This window comes from Neophocaena asiaeorientalis, unplaced genomic scaffold (assembly GCF_003031525.2).
Source record: "Neophocaena asiaeorientalis asiaeorientalis breed wild unplaced genomic scaffold, Neophocaena_asiaeorientalis_V1.1 scaffold55, whole genome shotgun sequence".
In the NCBI taxonomy this organism is placed as follows: Eukaryota; Metazoa; Chordata; class Mammalia; order Artiodactyla; family Phocoenidae; genus Neophocaena; species Neophocaena asiaeorientalis.
In genome coordinates this window covers 5,120,761-5,135,107 of record NW_020175684.1, presented here as the reverse complement: position 1 = coordinate 5,135,107, position 14,347 = coordinate 5,120,761, and positions in this window count along the sequence as shown.

Here is a 14,347-nt window from a genome sequence, read left to right as displayed (position 1 = left end):
TAGACATATATAAATTCTTTTTCAGAATTTTTTCTCTATAGGTTATTACAAAATATTGAGTATAGTTCCCTGTGCTATACAGTAGGTCCTTTTTGGTTACTTATTTTGTATATAGTACTATGTATATGTTAATCCCAAACTCCTAATTTATCCCTCCCTACCCCTTTCCCCTTTAGTAACCACTTAGAGATTATCATACTAAGTGAAGTAAGCCTGACAGAGAAAGACAAATATCATATTATATCGTTTATAGGTAGAATCTAAAAAAAAAAAAAAAAATGATACAAATGAACTTATACACAAAACAGAAATAGACCCACATAGAATACACATTCTTAATCTCTAAAATTTGACATTATAATGTAACATCTGATTGAGAAAGCCATATCTCTATTTTCTTCCAAAGAATCTTGGCTATTTTCAGTCATACATTCCCCTATATCAATGATTCTCAATTAGCGGTGATTTTGCTCATAATGGGATGTTTGATGATGTCTACAAACATGTTTGATTGGCATGAAAGGCATCTGGAGGGCACACACCAAAAGATGCTACTAAATTTCTAGCGACACACAGGGCAGCACCCCACAGTGAAGGCTAAACTGGCTCCAAATGTCAATAGTACAGAAGTTGAGACCCCTGCTCTAGATGAATATTAGAATCAGCGTGCCTGGTAATACTTAGTTGGAAATTTGATTTGAATGCCAACAAAACTTTGGAGATATTTTTCACCCATGATATTAAGTGTTTCTATCCCTAAGCTAGCGTATATCTCTAGGTCCTTAAGCATATAACTCTGGATCCTAAAATGTTAAGATATGTATTCAACATTTTGTTAAATATTCTTCAGTATTAGCCACAAAATTTTTATTATAGTCTTCTTATGTACTTAATTATTTGTTAAAATTCTAAAAGTTATTCAGTTAAACTGCATTACTAAATTAATTTTTATAGAAATGCATTTGAATTTTATATTAATTTTTAAACACCAAACTTTATTCATGACTTTATAAATTCTAATAATTTACCTGTATATTCTATTAAATGTTCTGCAATTTTTTTCTCTCCTTTCCAGATATGTAACTTTGATTTATTTTTCTCACCTTCATATGGCTACAGGAATCTTCAATATATATATTTCTTAATGAAACTGGTAATAGCTGAAATCTTATTTTTTCCTGATTCTAAAGGTATGCTTTCAACAATACATGTTTAATCATGGCGTTCAGCGTTTCATACCTGCTTGTAATAAGATTTAAAAGTTCTCCTCTATTTAGTTTGAAAGGTGTTTTAAACATTAAGTTATTTTGAAATGTACATATTTTCTATATTTATTGAAATAGTATTTATTTTAATATGTTAATGTGGGGATTGCATGTTCGACTTGCCAATTTTAAGCATTTAGCTTATTCATAGGATAAATGAAATCTTTTCATAATGTATTAATGTATTTTATGTATTGTTCAGTAATTAATTTATGATAGGAATACATTTTCAGTGAAAATAATATGCATTTTTTTCTTTCTTTCAATCTATTTCAATTGTTTTAGTATCAAGATTATGCATGGCTTATAAAATGAGATGAAGAATGTCCAGTTTTTCTATTTACTGAAAGTATTTCTGTAATATTAGAACCACGTTTATTTACTACATGGTAGAACATTCTATACCATATGCACATATAACTTTGTGTAGAGTTTTATTCATTTCTACTTCGATTGCATTTATGGTGCAGAGACCATTCAAGTACTCTATATCTTCTTGAGTCAATGTTTATGTCATATTTATTTTTAAGAGTATATTAATTCTCTCTGTGCTCTCCTATTTATTGGGATGGACTTATTCCCAGTAACTTTCATGTGTTGATTTCTACCATGCAGCTATAAATACGTGGGTGTGTGTGTTTTGCCTTCTACCCTGTGTCACATTTAATTTTTTTTCTTGGATGTCCTTTTCTTTATAGCTTGGTTTATTTTCCAATCATTCCCCCACTATGATTGTTATTCTCTGAAATCAATGTTCAACATCCTAGGCAACATTCTCCCAGTACACTCTAGACTTTCTGGTAGCCATTGGATTTCTTTCCTGTTTCCTAGGCTCAGCGCAACTGTCTTTTCAGAATTTCAGTTTTGTAGTGGTTGGCAGAAGCCCTTAGTGTGAAAATGGGCCAGATGCTTGTTTCTGACTCACGTTTTTTTGTTTGAAAGCTCCAAATCATCTTTACCCTTTAGCTAGTTCAATTTTAAATGTAATAAAAGTTGTTTAATTTATCCAGTATTATAACTCCCCAACCTGAAACGCTTTCTTTTATATGTATATAATATTTTTCTATGGCTTGAAACAGAAAGTTTCAAGCAGAAACTTTTTGGTGCAAACAGAAAGCATTTTTGGTGCACATATCCAGCTAAGTCTCACATACTGCCACAATATTTGCCAAATACTAGAACATAACACATAAAGATAACTACACATGCACTGGACAGCAGTAATGGAAAGAATATTGTCACACACTCTACCCTCCAAGTAACTGTTATCCTCAATGTCATGCATTAGATTATCTATGATAGCCACCTACTTTCTCTTATTCTTTTCAGTTTTCATTAATATGTAACCATACTGCATCAACTGTGTGGTGAGTACTCTCCAAGGCATTAAATACAAAAGGATAAAAAAGTTTTCTGACAAACGCTTCCTTATAATCATTTAATTATTTTTCTCAACTAGAACCATACTTTTCTTTCACTCATTTATAAACTATATCTTTGAATGCTTCACTTAAAAAGTAAAATCATAATGATAAAAATATAAACTATAAAATCATTCATTTGTATTATGTTCATTATTTAGGTTTTGTGAGTTTTGCACTAGTCTAATGAAATCAGTGAGATATTTTGAATCACATATGCAGTCTTATTGTAAAGTTAAGAGTCTTAAAGTATTACATATTGACAGAAAAATACTCTTTGTTTCTTCAAATAAAATTATCCCTTAGGTTGTTGATTAGATATATTAAAAATCCATATGTTTAGAGTAAGCAGTTCAGCTGGGTGACCTTCTTGGGAATTTAAGCTTTCAAAAAGATGCACATAAAACACTAAAAAAAACATGGAATTTTCCATCAGAACAAATAGCACACAAATACTATTTTGTTCCAAAATATCAACTGCACTAGAAGCCATTTAATCATCATAAGACATTTTCTTTATGAGTAAAATGGGAATAACAGGATCAGGACCAACTTAGCTCATGGGATCAGTAAAGAAAGTGCAATCAGTAGTGGTACTGTAAAAGAATATACAAATATTAGTAAAGGGCCCTAAAAGTACTAAATGTTTCAGAACACACTAAGGTAATGCCAATTTGTAGTACATCCTCATGGCTGGATGCAATGAAAGATAAGAAACGGAAGGAAATAATCAATTTGATTACTTAGGGTGATCGCTCTTCAGAAGGAGGAAGAATAATATAGATTTGAGAAGTTAGAGGCATTTCTCCAATGTTACTCTTGGCATTTAAAGATTGGCAATGTTTAGATATTTCATTTCTAATGTACCTAACACAAGATTTGGCACATACTCAGTGCTCAGAAATGTATTTACTAACTGCTTTCAGAGAAATGAAATGCTTTCATTAGAAGCAGGTCAATGTAAATATGTTCTCTCTTTATGAGACAAGATAAGGAAATTGTTCTCATTGTTACAAAAACTGTATCAGACAGTAACAGGGATAAGATGAGAATTTACTAGGATGGAATTAACCTTGGCAATAAGGCTGAGGTCTTGAAGCTTATTTCTGCATTCTTAGGTTTCTTTCATTTCTTTTTCCTACATTTGAATTTCTTGTTCTCTATTTCCAATCTGAAATCTAAGTACTAGATATATTTCCAAATTTGAGAAGACATTAATGTAGAATAACCCCATATTGATTTAAGAAAGACTGCATTGTTACCCATATTATTTTGTTACTTTGTACTTCCCTACTCTCCTCCATACCAGACAGAAAAAATGGTTTACTGGGATCCAGGTTTTCACAGTGGAGAAATAGAAGAGTGTCCTTGATTTTCATAGGTAGAAGTGTATTTATGGTCTACAAAGGTTTATAACTGAAAAGCAAATAAAAAGGTAAATTGAATTGGCTATTTGGAGCAAAGTAAGTGGCTACTCACAAGTATTTAAACAGAGAAGAACATGGATTGATCAAAACTAATTACTACCTCTAGATAGTTAAATAAGTACATAAATACATAAATAAACAGAATAAGAATCAAAAGAGGCTTAATGCTAACGTAAAAATAAAATCTTTCAGTATGTTAAAGGCTTCATTGTGAAACACAAGACTGAAAGTAAAAGACAGAGTAATCATATGTCCAATTCTTTAGCTGTTCTCTCTTAAATTTCTTAGTTTCTTTTCTGAAAGAAATATGAAAGCATAGAGGAAATTAATATACTCTTAAAAATAAATATAACATTGACTCAAGAAGAAATAGAATACCTGAATGGTCTCTGCACCATAAATGCAATCTATGTAGAAATGAAAAAATCTCTCCACAAAGTTATATGTGCATATGGTATAGAATGCATTACAGGAATGTTCTACTATACAGTAAATAAACACAGTTCTAATATTACAGAAATGCTTTCTGGCAATAGAAAAACTGGACATATAAGTTAATCAATAAATAACATTAGATTAATTATTTTATGTATTTTATTTTTCATTCAAGAGATGATTTAACTATAGGAATGATACCACTTTATGTGGCTTAATTCTACTTTTATTTAGCCTAATATACAGCTGTAGACAACAGCTGAGTCGTTATCCCCAACTAGGGTGAGATCAAGCCACACCACATAAGAGAGACTTACAGAAAGGCTCCTTGGTACAGACACCCTAATACATAGTAGTTTTGGGGTAGACAAAGAAGGCATGGAGATTCTGGAGGCACTTATGATCCTTTATTAAAGCATGATAAGTCTTAATACAAGCTGATGGCTAAATAGAACAGCATATATGCCAACATTCTCTCCACTGGTGGAGCAATCATATTGGGCCCTCACATTCCCATGAAGGTTTTTGTTGCCACTTGATGTTGTTGAAATGTAAGAAGATCTTATCAGGGCTTCAAGTAACTTCCCTCATAGTTCAGATGGAAAGAAAGCAAGTTATATCTTCTGAGACCTTCTCAACTGTTTTGAAAACTCTACCAATATGTCTTCCTGTCCTTGTCCAGGTAGCATGTAACAACCCCAACACCTCCCTGAGTATTTTCTGCTAAAATGGCTTAACCGATGATGAGTCACCCAGAAACAGTTTTCAGGGATTCCTTATCCTTGATATGTCCAGGCTGTAAGAGTGCTTGAGTCTTTATTATTATAACATGGGTTAGCAAACTACTTTCTGCAGGAAAAATATGACCACCTGTGTTAGTAAATGAAGTTTTACTGGAATTCAGCCATGTGCATGCATTTAGTTTGTGGCTGCTTTTGTGCTATAACATTGATTACTGAGTCCCCTACAGGGACTCTATGGTTTATAAAGCCTAAAATATTTACTATCTGCACATTTACAGAAAAGGTTTGTCAATTCCTGCTCTAATAAGTGAAAGAAAAAAAAATATATTTCCCCCTGTTTATTAGTTAATTTGTAACCATGTTGTTGATGGCGAGCAAAAATGGGAGTTACTATGATATAGACTCAAGAAATAATACAAAGAGGTAACATTGCAAGTGAATTGTCCAAGAACAAATTTTAAGATAGTCAGGATTTGTATGAATATTGAAATCATTTTCCTCAATGCAACTATTTCTTCCCACCATACTCTATCAATTACAGAAACATAATCTTTCCAATTTTCATGTTATTAGAAAGTGAGCAACAAACTACAATATTTTTAGGTAAAATAAAATAAAAATTGACCGAAAAAAAGGCACTCAATTTTCTTTCTATGAAAATATTCTGTTCCAAGTACCGTTAGATGAAAGCCACTCACAGCATCAGGAAGTGCAAAGACTAAAATCACTTAATAGCCTTTAAACTTATAGTATTAACAACTTTAGAAGTAGAAAACTCATACAATGAAGAGAAAATAAGATGTTGTGATCTTTAACTATTAGCATTCATTATTTTCCAACTATGGAATTAAAATCTCATAAAATTAAAATTCTATACTTGTGTGAGTTACACATTTAAACTAACTTTAATGTTCCCTACTGCAATTTATTACAATGGTTTCTCAGGATTTTCATACTTTAAAAGTCTCCTAAAACTTAATCATTCCAATAATTCATTTAAAGGTACTGTGTATATTTAGTTCACTGAAAGCCTACCCAATTCATAAAGGAAAAAAATATCTGAATACATAATGTAGTACTTTCATATTTAGCCATCTGTGCACAATATGAATCATTTATTTTAATATTTTTGAAAGGATTTTATAAACCGTAGCTTATATTTATCATTCTGCCTTTGATAAACAGCTATGTGAGCAAGGAATGGCCCCAGCAATTAGTTTAACTATTCATGTAAAATTTTTCAAGTATTATTTCGGTATAATATGATGAATTTCCTTTATTTCTTCTCTTAGTTTTATAAGAGGAATTTTTCATTTCATATTTCATGAATGTAAAACTCAAACATGTTTCTATGGGAATTTTAAACTATCTAAAAGGAAGCAATTGCTTCATTCCTAACAAGACTCCTAAATTATTAAGACACATGAGAGGCTATATGTATCAAACATAATTTTCCTTATTTTATGTTAACTGACCAATTCAAAATAATTTGGAGAGTATTTTTATTCTCTTCCGTATCATTTACAACCCATCAAATCGAAATCTTTTTTGATTTCTACTCTTCCAAGTTTTGTTAACAATATCACTACCACGGCAAAGAAAATAATGACAGTTTTAAGGGATAAGAGAACATGCTAAGAGAAAATAAGATGTTACCATTAAAAATCACTGTATCCAAAATAATCCCTACCAAAATCCATCTGATAGCCAGACAGAGCAAACATATACTATGTCATAAAATATCCATTATTAAAAGGGTTAATACATCTTAGGTTGATCTAAAATGATCACATGAGTGAAAATTTACCACTACATATTTGAAATGTCTTAACATATATATTTAAACATTTCACTTTTCAGGAAATGAGTACTGTTTAATAGAAGAAAATGAGGTGATATATAACAAAAATAATATGTCTATCAACAATGGATTATTATAGAAAATGCCTAGATTTTGATTTATTTTTCCACAAGTATCAGAAATAACACACAAATATTCAGACACACACAGATATATATTTTACATAATATATTAATATTCATACACATATAAGTATGTGTGAATAATATATGTAACATTATATATTAACATCTTATTCTTACCATATTTTTTTAGAAAACTTGGAATCACTTGAAATAACATGTAAGCCAGAAACAGATCTAGAAGGTATTCATCCAAAGTTCTTCTTTTTGCATCTGAATAAAAAAGTGAATACATGGGAGTCAAAATCACTTGTCTATTGACAGATACACTGTTACTGATTGAGCTGGAATTAGAAGCAAATGTTATAATTCCAGTGAATTAGACACAAATGTCCAGACCAATGACATTTCCATTATTTCCATAGATAAGGGAAAGAAGCTAAAATTTAAGTCAAAAGACCAGGGTTCATGTTCCACTTTGGCCACTTAGCATGCCTGTGACTTTGGGCACATAGATCACTTATTTTTTTCTGAAGTTCAGCTTTTCTTTTAATTCCACAAAATAGAGATCATAAAGATTCCCTTAGTATTGTTGTAAAGAGATTAGATATAGTATGAAATTGGTTTAAGCTTCTCTAGCCTCTTAAGCAACATTAGTTAAGTGCCATAAACATTCTTTCTCGTGTATGTTCCTAATAGAAAGTTACAAATCTAGAAGAACTGTTAAATGTCTCATTTAATTCAAAATGTCTTTATTTTTGATGGTTCAAATTAGAATCAAATGGAAATGCTAGATACAAGGAACACAGTAACTGATATAAGAAAAATTCCTTTGACAAGTTTATTAATAGACTTAAAAGAGCCAAAGAAAGAAGAACATGAAGTGAATGGAAAATAGTGTAATAGAAACTAACCAGGCTAAATTATAAAGACTAAATGAGTAAAAAAAAAAATTTAAAAGACCAACACATAAAAGGCTTTCAGGACAGTATCAGTCAGTCTCATACTGGTGTAATAGGAATCACAAAAGAAGAAGAGAAAACATGGAAAGTGCTGTAAGTTAATGATTGAGAATTTTCCAAAAATATTGAAAGATATAAACCACAGATCAAGGAAATTCATAGAAAACCAAGCAGAATAAATACTAAACAAAATACATGAAACACCTAGACAAAGGTATTCAAAGTGTTGAAAACCAAAGATAAAAAGAAAATTTTAAATGGAGTTAGAGGAAAAGAACATATTACATATATATATATATATATATATATATATATATACATATATATTGTTAAAAAATAATGGCATAACATGTACAAGAAAGAAATAGTGGGCTTAAAATCTTTTTTTATGGATTAGAGAGATTGAGTGATGTAATCAACTATATGAACATTCAGATATATGTAGCCCTTGATTCATTTACTCATTTCTCTTTTAAGGTTCTAAACTGATACTATGATTCAAAGCCAAACGAAACAAAACAAACCTCTGTGGCTTAAAATTGCAACATTTATGTTATTCTGTTTATGAAATATTTTTTTAATAATCTTATAGGAAAAAAAAAGTGTCTGGCAGAGAGTACTTGGCATTATCTGATGAAAAAGAATATTGCCTAAACCTTTTGTGGTTCCAGCTTCAGTTACCCTGCTATCAAATTCCTGCCTATAGTAATACTGTCCAGTGTAAGAAAACATAGCCAAATACTCTGCGTTAACAGCTAAACCTGTGAAACCCTTCCCATGTGGCTCTACTCATAGTTGGTGTTTCCCTATGAACTTGTGTCAACACTGTTTACTTCTTTTGGAGCAAAGAATGAGCTACTATACAAAAGTACAAAGAAAATGGTAAAAGAATGATTGCCCTAGACTAAACGTTTTAAAAAAAAATCATTTCCTCCTAAAATAAGAAAACAAAATTGAAAAATCAAGCAAAATATACTTGTGGAGTCAGACAGTCAATGGTAGAAACAGCTGCAGCAAATATGATAACAAGAGATAAATCTTACTTGAAACAGATGTTTTAAAATGTGCAGTTTTAAATGGTATACAAACATTGATATAAATTTTAAATAAAATGGAATTGATTGGAAGCATAATTAAAACCCGAAAGAAACAAAAATAATCTTGATGAAAACTAAATTAAAATGATAACCAATAATAGGCTTTGCCTAGACAACAAAGTATTAGATAGTGTAGGAGAGGTATTTTTTATTTTAACTTCAGTGCTACTTAGGCAAACATGTATCCAACAAGGTCTCTGTAGACATTTTCAGTGATGATAAACTTTACAGAGAAATGAACTTCCAAAAAATGTGTCCTCTCAACATTTTAAAACACAGTCTAGTAAACTCCTATAATGCAAATATCTAAAAAACATTCAAACAATTAAGTATTAAACTAATTGAAAAAAATTTAAATTTATCACATTTGCCCAAATTTTCTCCTTACTCTGGTCTACAAGTTGTCAAGAATGTTGAAGACTCTGAGATTTCATTCTACTTTCAAACCAACAAGATAGGATGTCACCGTTTCATGGAAGATGGCAGACGACACAAGACCCCTGAATCAGAGAAAATGATTGCATGTGCACAGTTCAACGTGCAACACAAAATCACACAAGATTAATTCTGTCAATTCTCCTTGTCCCAACTTCCACAAGGTCCATGTGGATGGGCCTAGGTGTATGACTATGACTATACACAGAATAGGTCCTATTTGATTTAAGAAAACTAAATATATTATAAATATTTTATAAAAGATAGTAAGCAAATATGCTCTGTGTTCTGGAGACAGACACTATCTCTTTCATGACTTTTTTGCTATACAGACATCTTTTAAAAGATAGTCTACCACGAAAGGCGATTAATGCTTTTCTTTACAAAAGGTATAGAAATACAAGAGACCATGGGGGTATGTTCTCCCAATAATGGCAATTTTTCACTCTGACACCAGATCTAATCCCCAAACCTGGGAAAACCAAAATGGTTGCCTGAGAAGGAGGTCCATCTCTTTCTTGTCTGACCTTTCTCTAATTTTTACCTCAGTACCACTTCTAAATTTCCCTTAACTATAGTAACTGCTGTCAAGTCACACGTGTTCCACATATCCACACTTTCTGTCATAGGGAATATTATTGAGACAAGAAGCACAAATTGTGTCTAATTTAGAGCAGAACAAGAGTGCTGGAGAAAGCAGAGGCAGCTGAAAAAGTTATTAAAAGAGTTCTACCATAATCGAATACAGACAGTTAAGAATGGCTAAATGTGAGACCCATGTGTGCTGCATATCTCATAAAAGCCAAAGGTTTCTGGAAGATAGAAGTTGTTCCTGCACAAATTTTGATATTAGCTAAAATTTTTGAATTTGGAATAATTCAAATACATCTAAATTTTCCTCCAACATATAATTTGTTCTTATGTATTTAACTTTATAGGAGGCTATTCTAGTTTTTTTTTTTTTTTTACTCAAAGTCCAGAGTGAACCTGATGCTGAGGGCTGGACTCATCCAAAGGCTCATTCACTCACATGACTATTGTTTGATGCTATCAGCCAGGAACTCAACTGAGGATGCTAGTGAGAACGCCTGTATTCCTCAAGGCATGCTGTTCTATGAGGTGTTTAGTCCTGCTGTTTTACAGTGATGAGAAATGAGACCAGTGAATTCCAAGAGTAGGGGCTGAATCTTGTGTTTCACACACTGTAAAGGAATTCACTATTCAGAAGCAATGCTCTGTTGCATAACATGAAAGTGACCAAGGCTTTTTATAAACCATGAATGGTGGCTTTGAAAAACTATTTACAGACAGTGAAAAAAAAAATCCACAGTTGGGTTATTTTTTAGTGAGAGCAAAGCACTACGCCTTCCATAAAGGAAATGTAAACAATCTGTCATCAAGTACATAGATGGCTTCAATCGAAAAGAGTGTCTTCTTAAGGCTCAGTATTGATCTCTGCTACAGACAGGTTTTGCACTGAGTAGATGAGTACAGTCAAATAAGTTTTGGTGAATTCAAGTCCATGTTGCTTAGCCCACTCATCATCTCCATCTTTACCACCACAACACTATGTAGATGAACCTATGGTTAAGCACACATGTTGATGTGGAGAGGGGCTGATATCCACAGAACAGATCATCTTTACCACTTGACAATAATCTGATTTCCTTAAGTTACTCTTTCTTGAGCACTCAAATGGGACACATAAATCTTTTCCAGAACTCTGTTAATTTTCCAGCTGTGTTCCTTCCATGTCACTATAGTTTAATCCATACTATTATCCACTGCTCATGAATGTGTACAGATCTATACCTGTCTCTCACTGTCTTTCAAATAAAAAAATAACAACAAACAGCACTGGTAGAACTTCTTTCCACTGGGATGATTTTACTTTTCCACTCCCCTCAATTCACCTTGAAATGAGGTTGTAGTAAACAGCCAGGGGAAAATGAAAACAAATATATTTCATACATATATTTTATACATATATACTTTTTATACATATATATGTACGTATATATACACACACACATTTTTGTTTTTCTTGATTCTTTACTATGGTCTCATTTCACACACACATGCACACACACACACACACACACACACACACATGACCCTTGAGCAACACGGGTTTGAACTGTGCAGGTCCACTTATATGTGGATTGTTTTTTTTTCAATAAATGTAGTACTACAGTACTATATGATCTGTGATTGGTTGAATCTGCAGATGCAGAACAGTGCATGCGGAAGGCCAACTATAAGTTATATGTAGAATCTTGATTGTGTGGATGGTTAGCACCTTTAACCCCTGTGATGTTCAAGGGTCAACTGTATATATATATATATATATATATATATATATATATATATATATATGCATTTGTGTGTGTGTGTATTAGATACCCGTTGCCAGGGAATATGTTGGTTTTTATCTAACATCAAAACTAGATTTGGAACAGCCGCTGCAATTGGAGCCACCATCAGTTTTAGCTTACTAAATGCACTGTCATTCTCCAAGATCATTCTGTATTCTACAGAGGACAATTAAGTGTATTAAATGAGGATGTGGGATGTGTTAGCAATCAACAACCTTCCATCTTTCATGTTCTTGGGTGAAAACTAGTAGTGGCAATAATCTCTACAATGCTATTGTAAAACCCCTCACTTCATGGATCAGGAGATGAGTGTGAAGATTCTGATAGTCGCTGAATATATCCATTGAAGCTATACAATCTGAAATTGAGGAATTCATCACAGGGTGCATTTCAGGACTTACTGTTCCAGAACCCAAAACTCCATTAATCATCTCAATTCCATAATCCCATATTCTTCTTGGGGCTACAGGAATGACTGCCAATTCAGTATTCATAACCAGTATTTCCAAGCAACTTCTAGTTGTACTCCCTTCCCCACTGCACAGTAAATAGCCAAACTTTGGGAAAAGTTAGCAGGAAGATGTATACTACAATTTGGTGGTGGGGGTATGGAGTTCTTCCTCAAGCATACTCAGCTGTCTTTTCATTCATAGATTTTTGGGGGCTACAGTAAGCTTTGAGCCTGGGAACTGGACTGTGATGCTCTTTTTGTGACTTAAGTCAGACTTTTAATCAGCGGTCCTGGAAATTTTTTACTTCATAAGTCAAGAACCTTTTAGTTATTGTTGTTACTGCTATTGTTGATGATGATGGTGATGGTCCCATCAGCATGATTATTTCACCCCTAGGTTTCCCATTATCTATTAGTCAATGTCAGAAACCTCTTTATGTAAAACCATTCGATTACAGCCATGACCTGGTCTCCATTACACTACTCACATCCACCTTATTTTGGCCATTTTGTGCTGACTCTTGTCTTGGAACTCCACTACCTTCATTTAGAGTGCCCAGTTCAGAGAAAACAATTTCCACTGTCATTCCTGTCAAGCAGATATCACAGAGCACATCAGGAATTCTGGGACCAAATCTGATCCAGTGATTCAACTTCCCTTCCTTCATAGAAATAAATGTGTAGGTACACCAACAAATAAATTACCATAGAAAACTTTAGAAAGGTAAATGGGAATATTTTAAGATCTTCAAAAATATTAACTCATTTGATCCTTACAACCACTGTATGAGGCAGGTACCTAAACTTATGAGGAAGGTGTTACTTCATTGTCCTATATCTAACAGCTTTACATCAGTCTCTACTTTTTTAACCAGCTATGTGATGATTGCCTACATATACACTAAACTTTTTAATAGTGATAATCTCTGACTGGTGATGATGGGGATGGTGTGATAAGAAAAGGGAAGGGTCCTTTTATTTCTAACCATATATGCATTAATATTTCCATAATACATAATACATTTATAAATATATTTGAAATTAATAAAATAATACAATTTATTTATTTAAGTGTATGACTAAAAATTTCCAGGCAACCTCACATGTTCCTCTAATTCCTTTGGCTAAAAACAAATCATGGTGGCCAATACTGGAAGGTACTATTGGGATTTCTGTCATCACTCATTCACAGAAGGTGTAACACTAAGTTGACAATAGACTGCCAAGATCTTGTATTAGGCATAGTTAATACTGTTTCAAGAAAAACTAGGAATCTTGTTTTAATAATTTTTCTTGCAGATATGCATAAAGCAAATCAAGAACTAGGAATACTTAGCTGGCAATGAAACTTCTTAATCTTGGGGAAAAAAAAATTGTGTTTCTTTGATTCAGTTATTTGTTTTTGTCTTACTACCTGAGTGAATCCAAGCAAAGGACATGCCATTGCCAATCCAAAGAGGTAAAGGAAAATCTTTAAAGGATATTCAGGGTAGGAACTTTAAAGTAGAATATTAATCAGAATTTATATATAATAACATTAAGTTATATTTGTAAATAGGTAAGATGATACAGACCGTTAAAATAAAATCATATAAAATTTTTAAAATATAAAACAAAGGGCTTTCCTGGTGTCACAGTGGTTGAGAGTTGGCCTGCCGATGCAGGGAACATGGGTTTATGCCCCGGTCCAGGAAGATCCCACATGATGCGGAGCAGCTGGGCCCGTGGACCACAGCTGCTGAGCCTGCACGTCCGGAGCCTGTGCTCCACGACAGGAGAGGCCACAACCATGAGAGGCCCGCATACCGAAAAA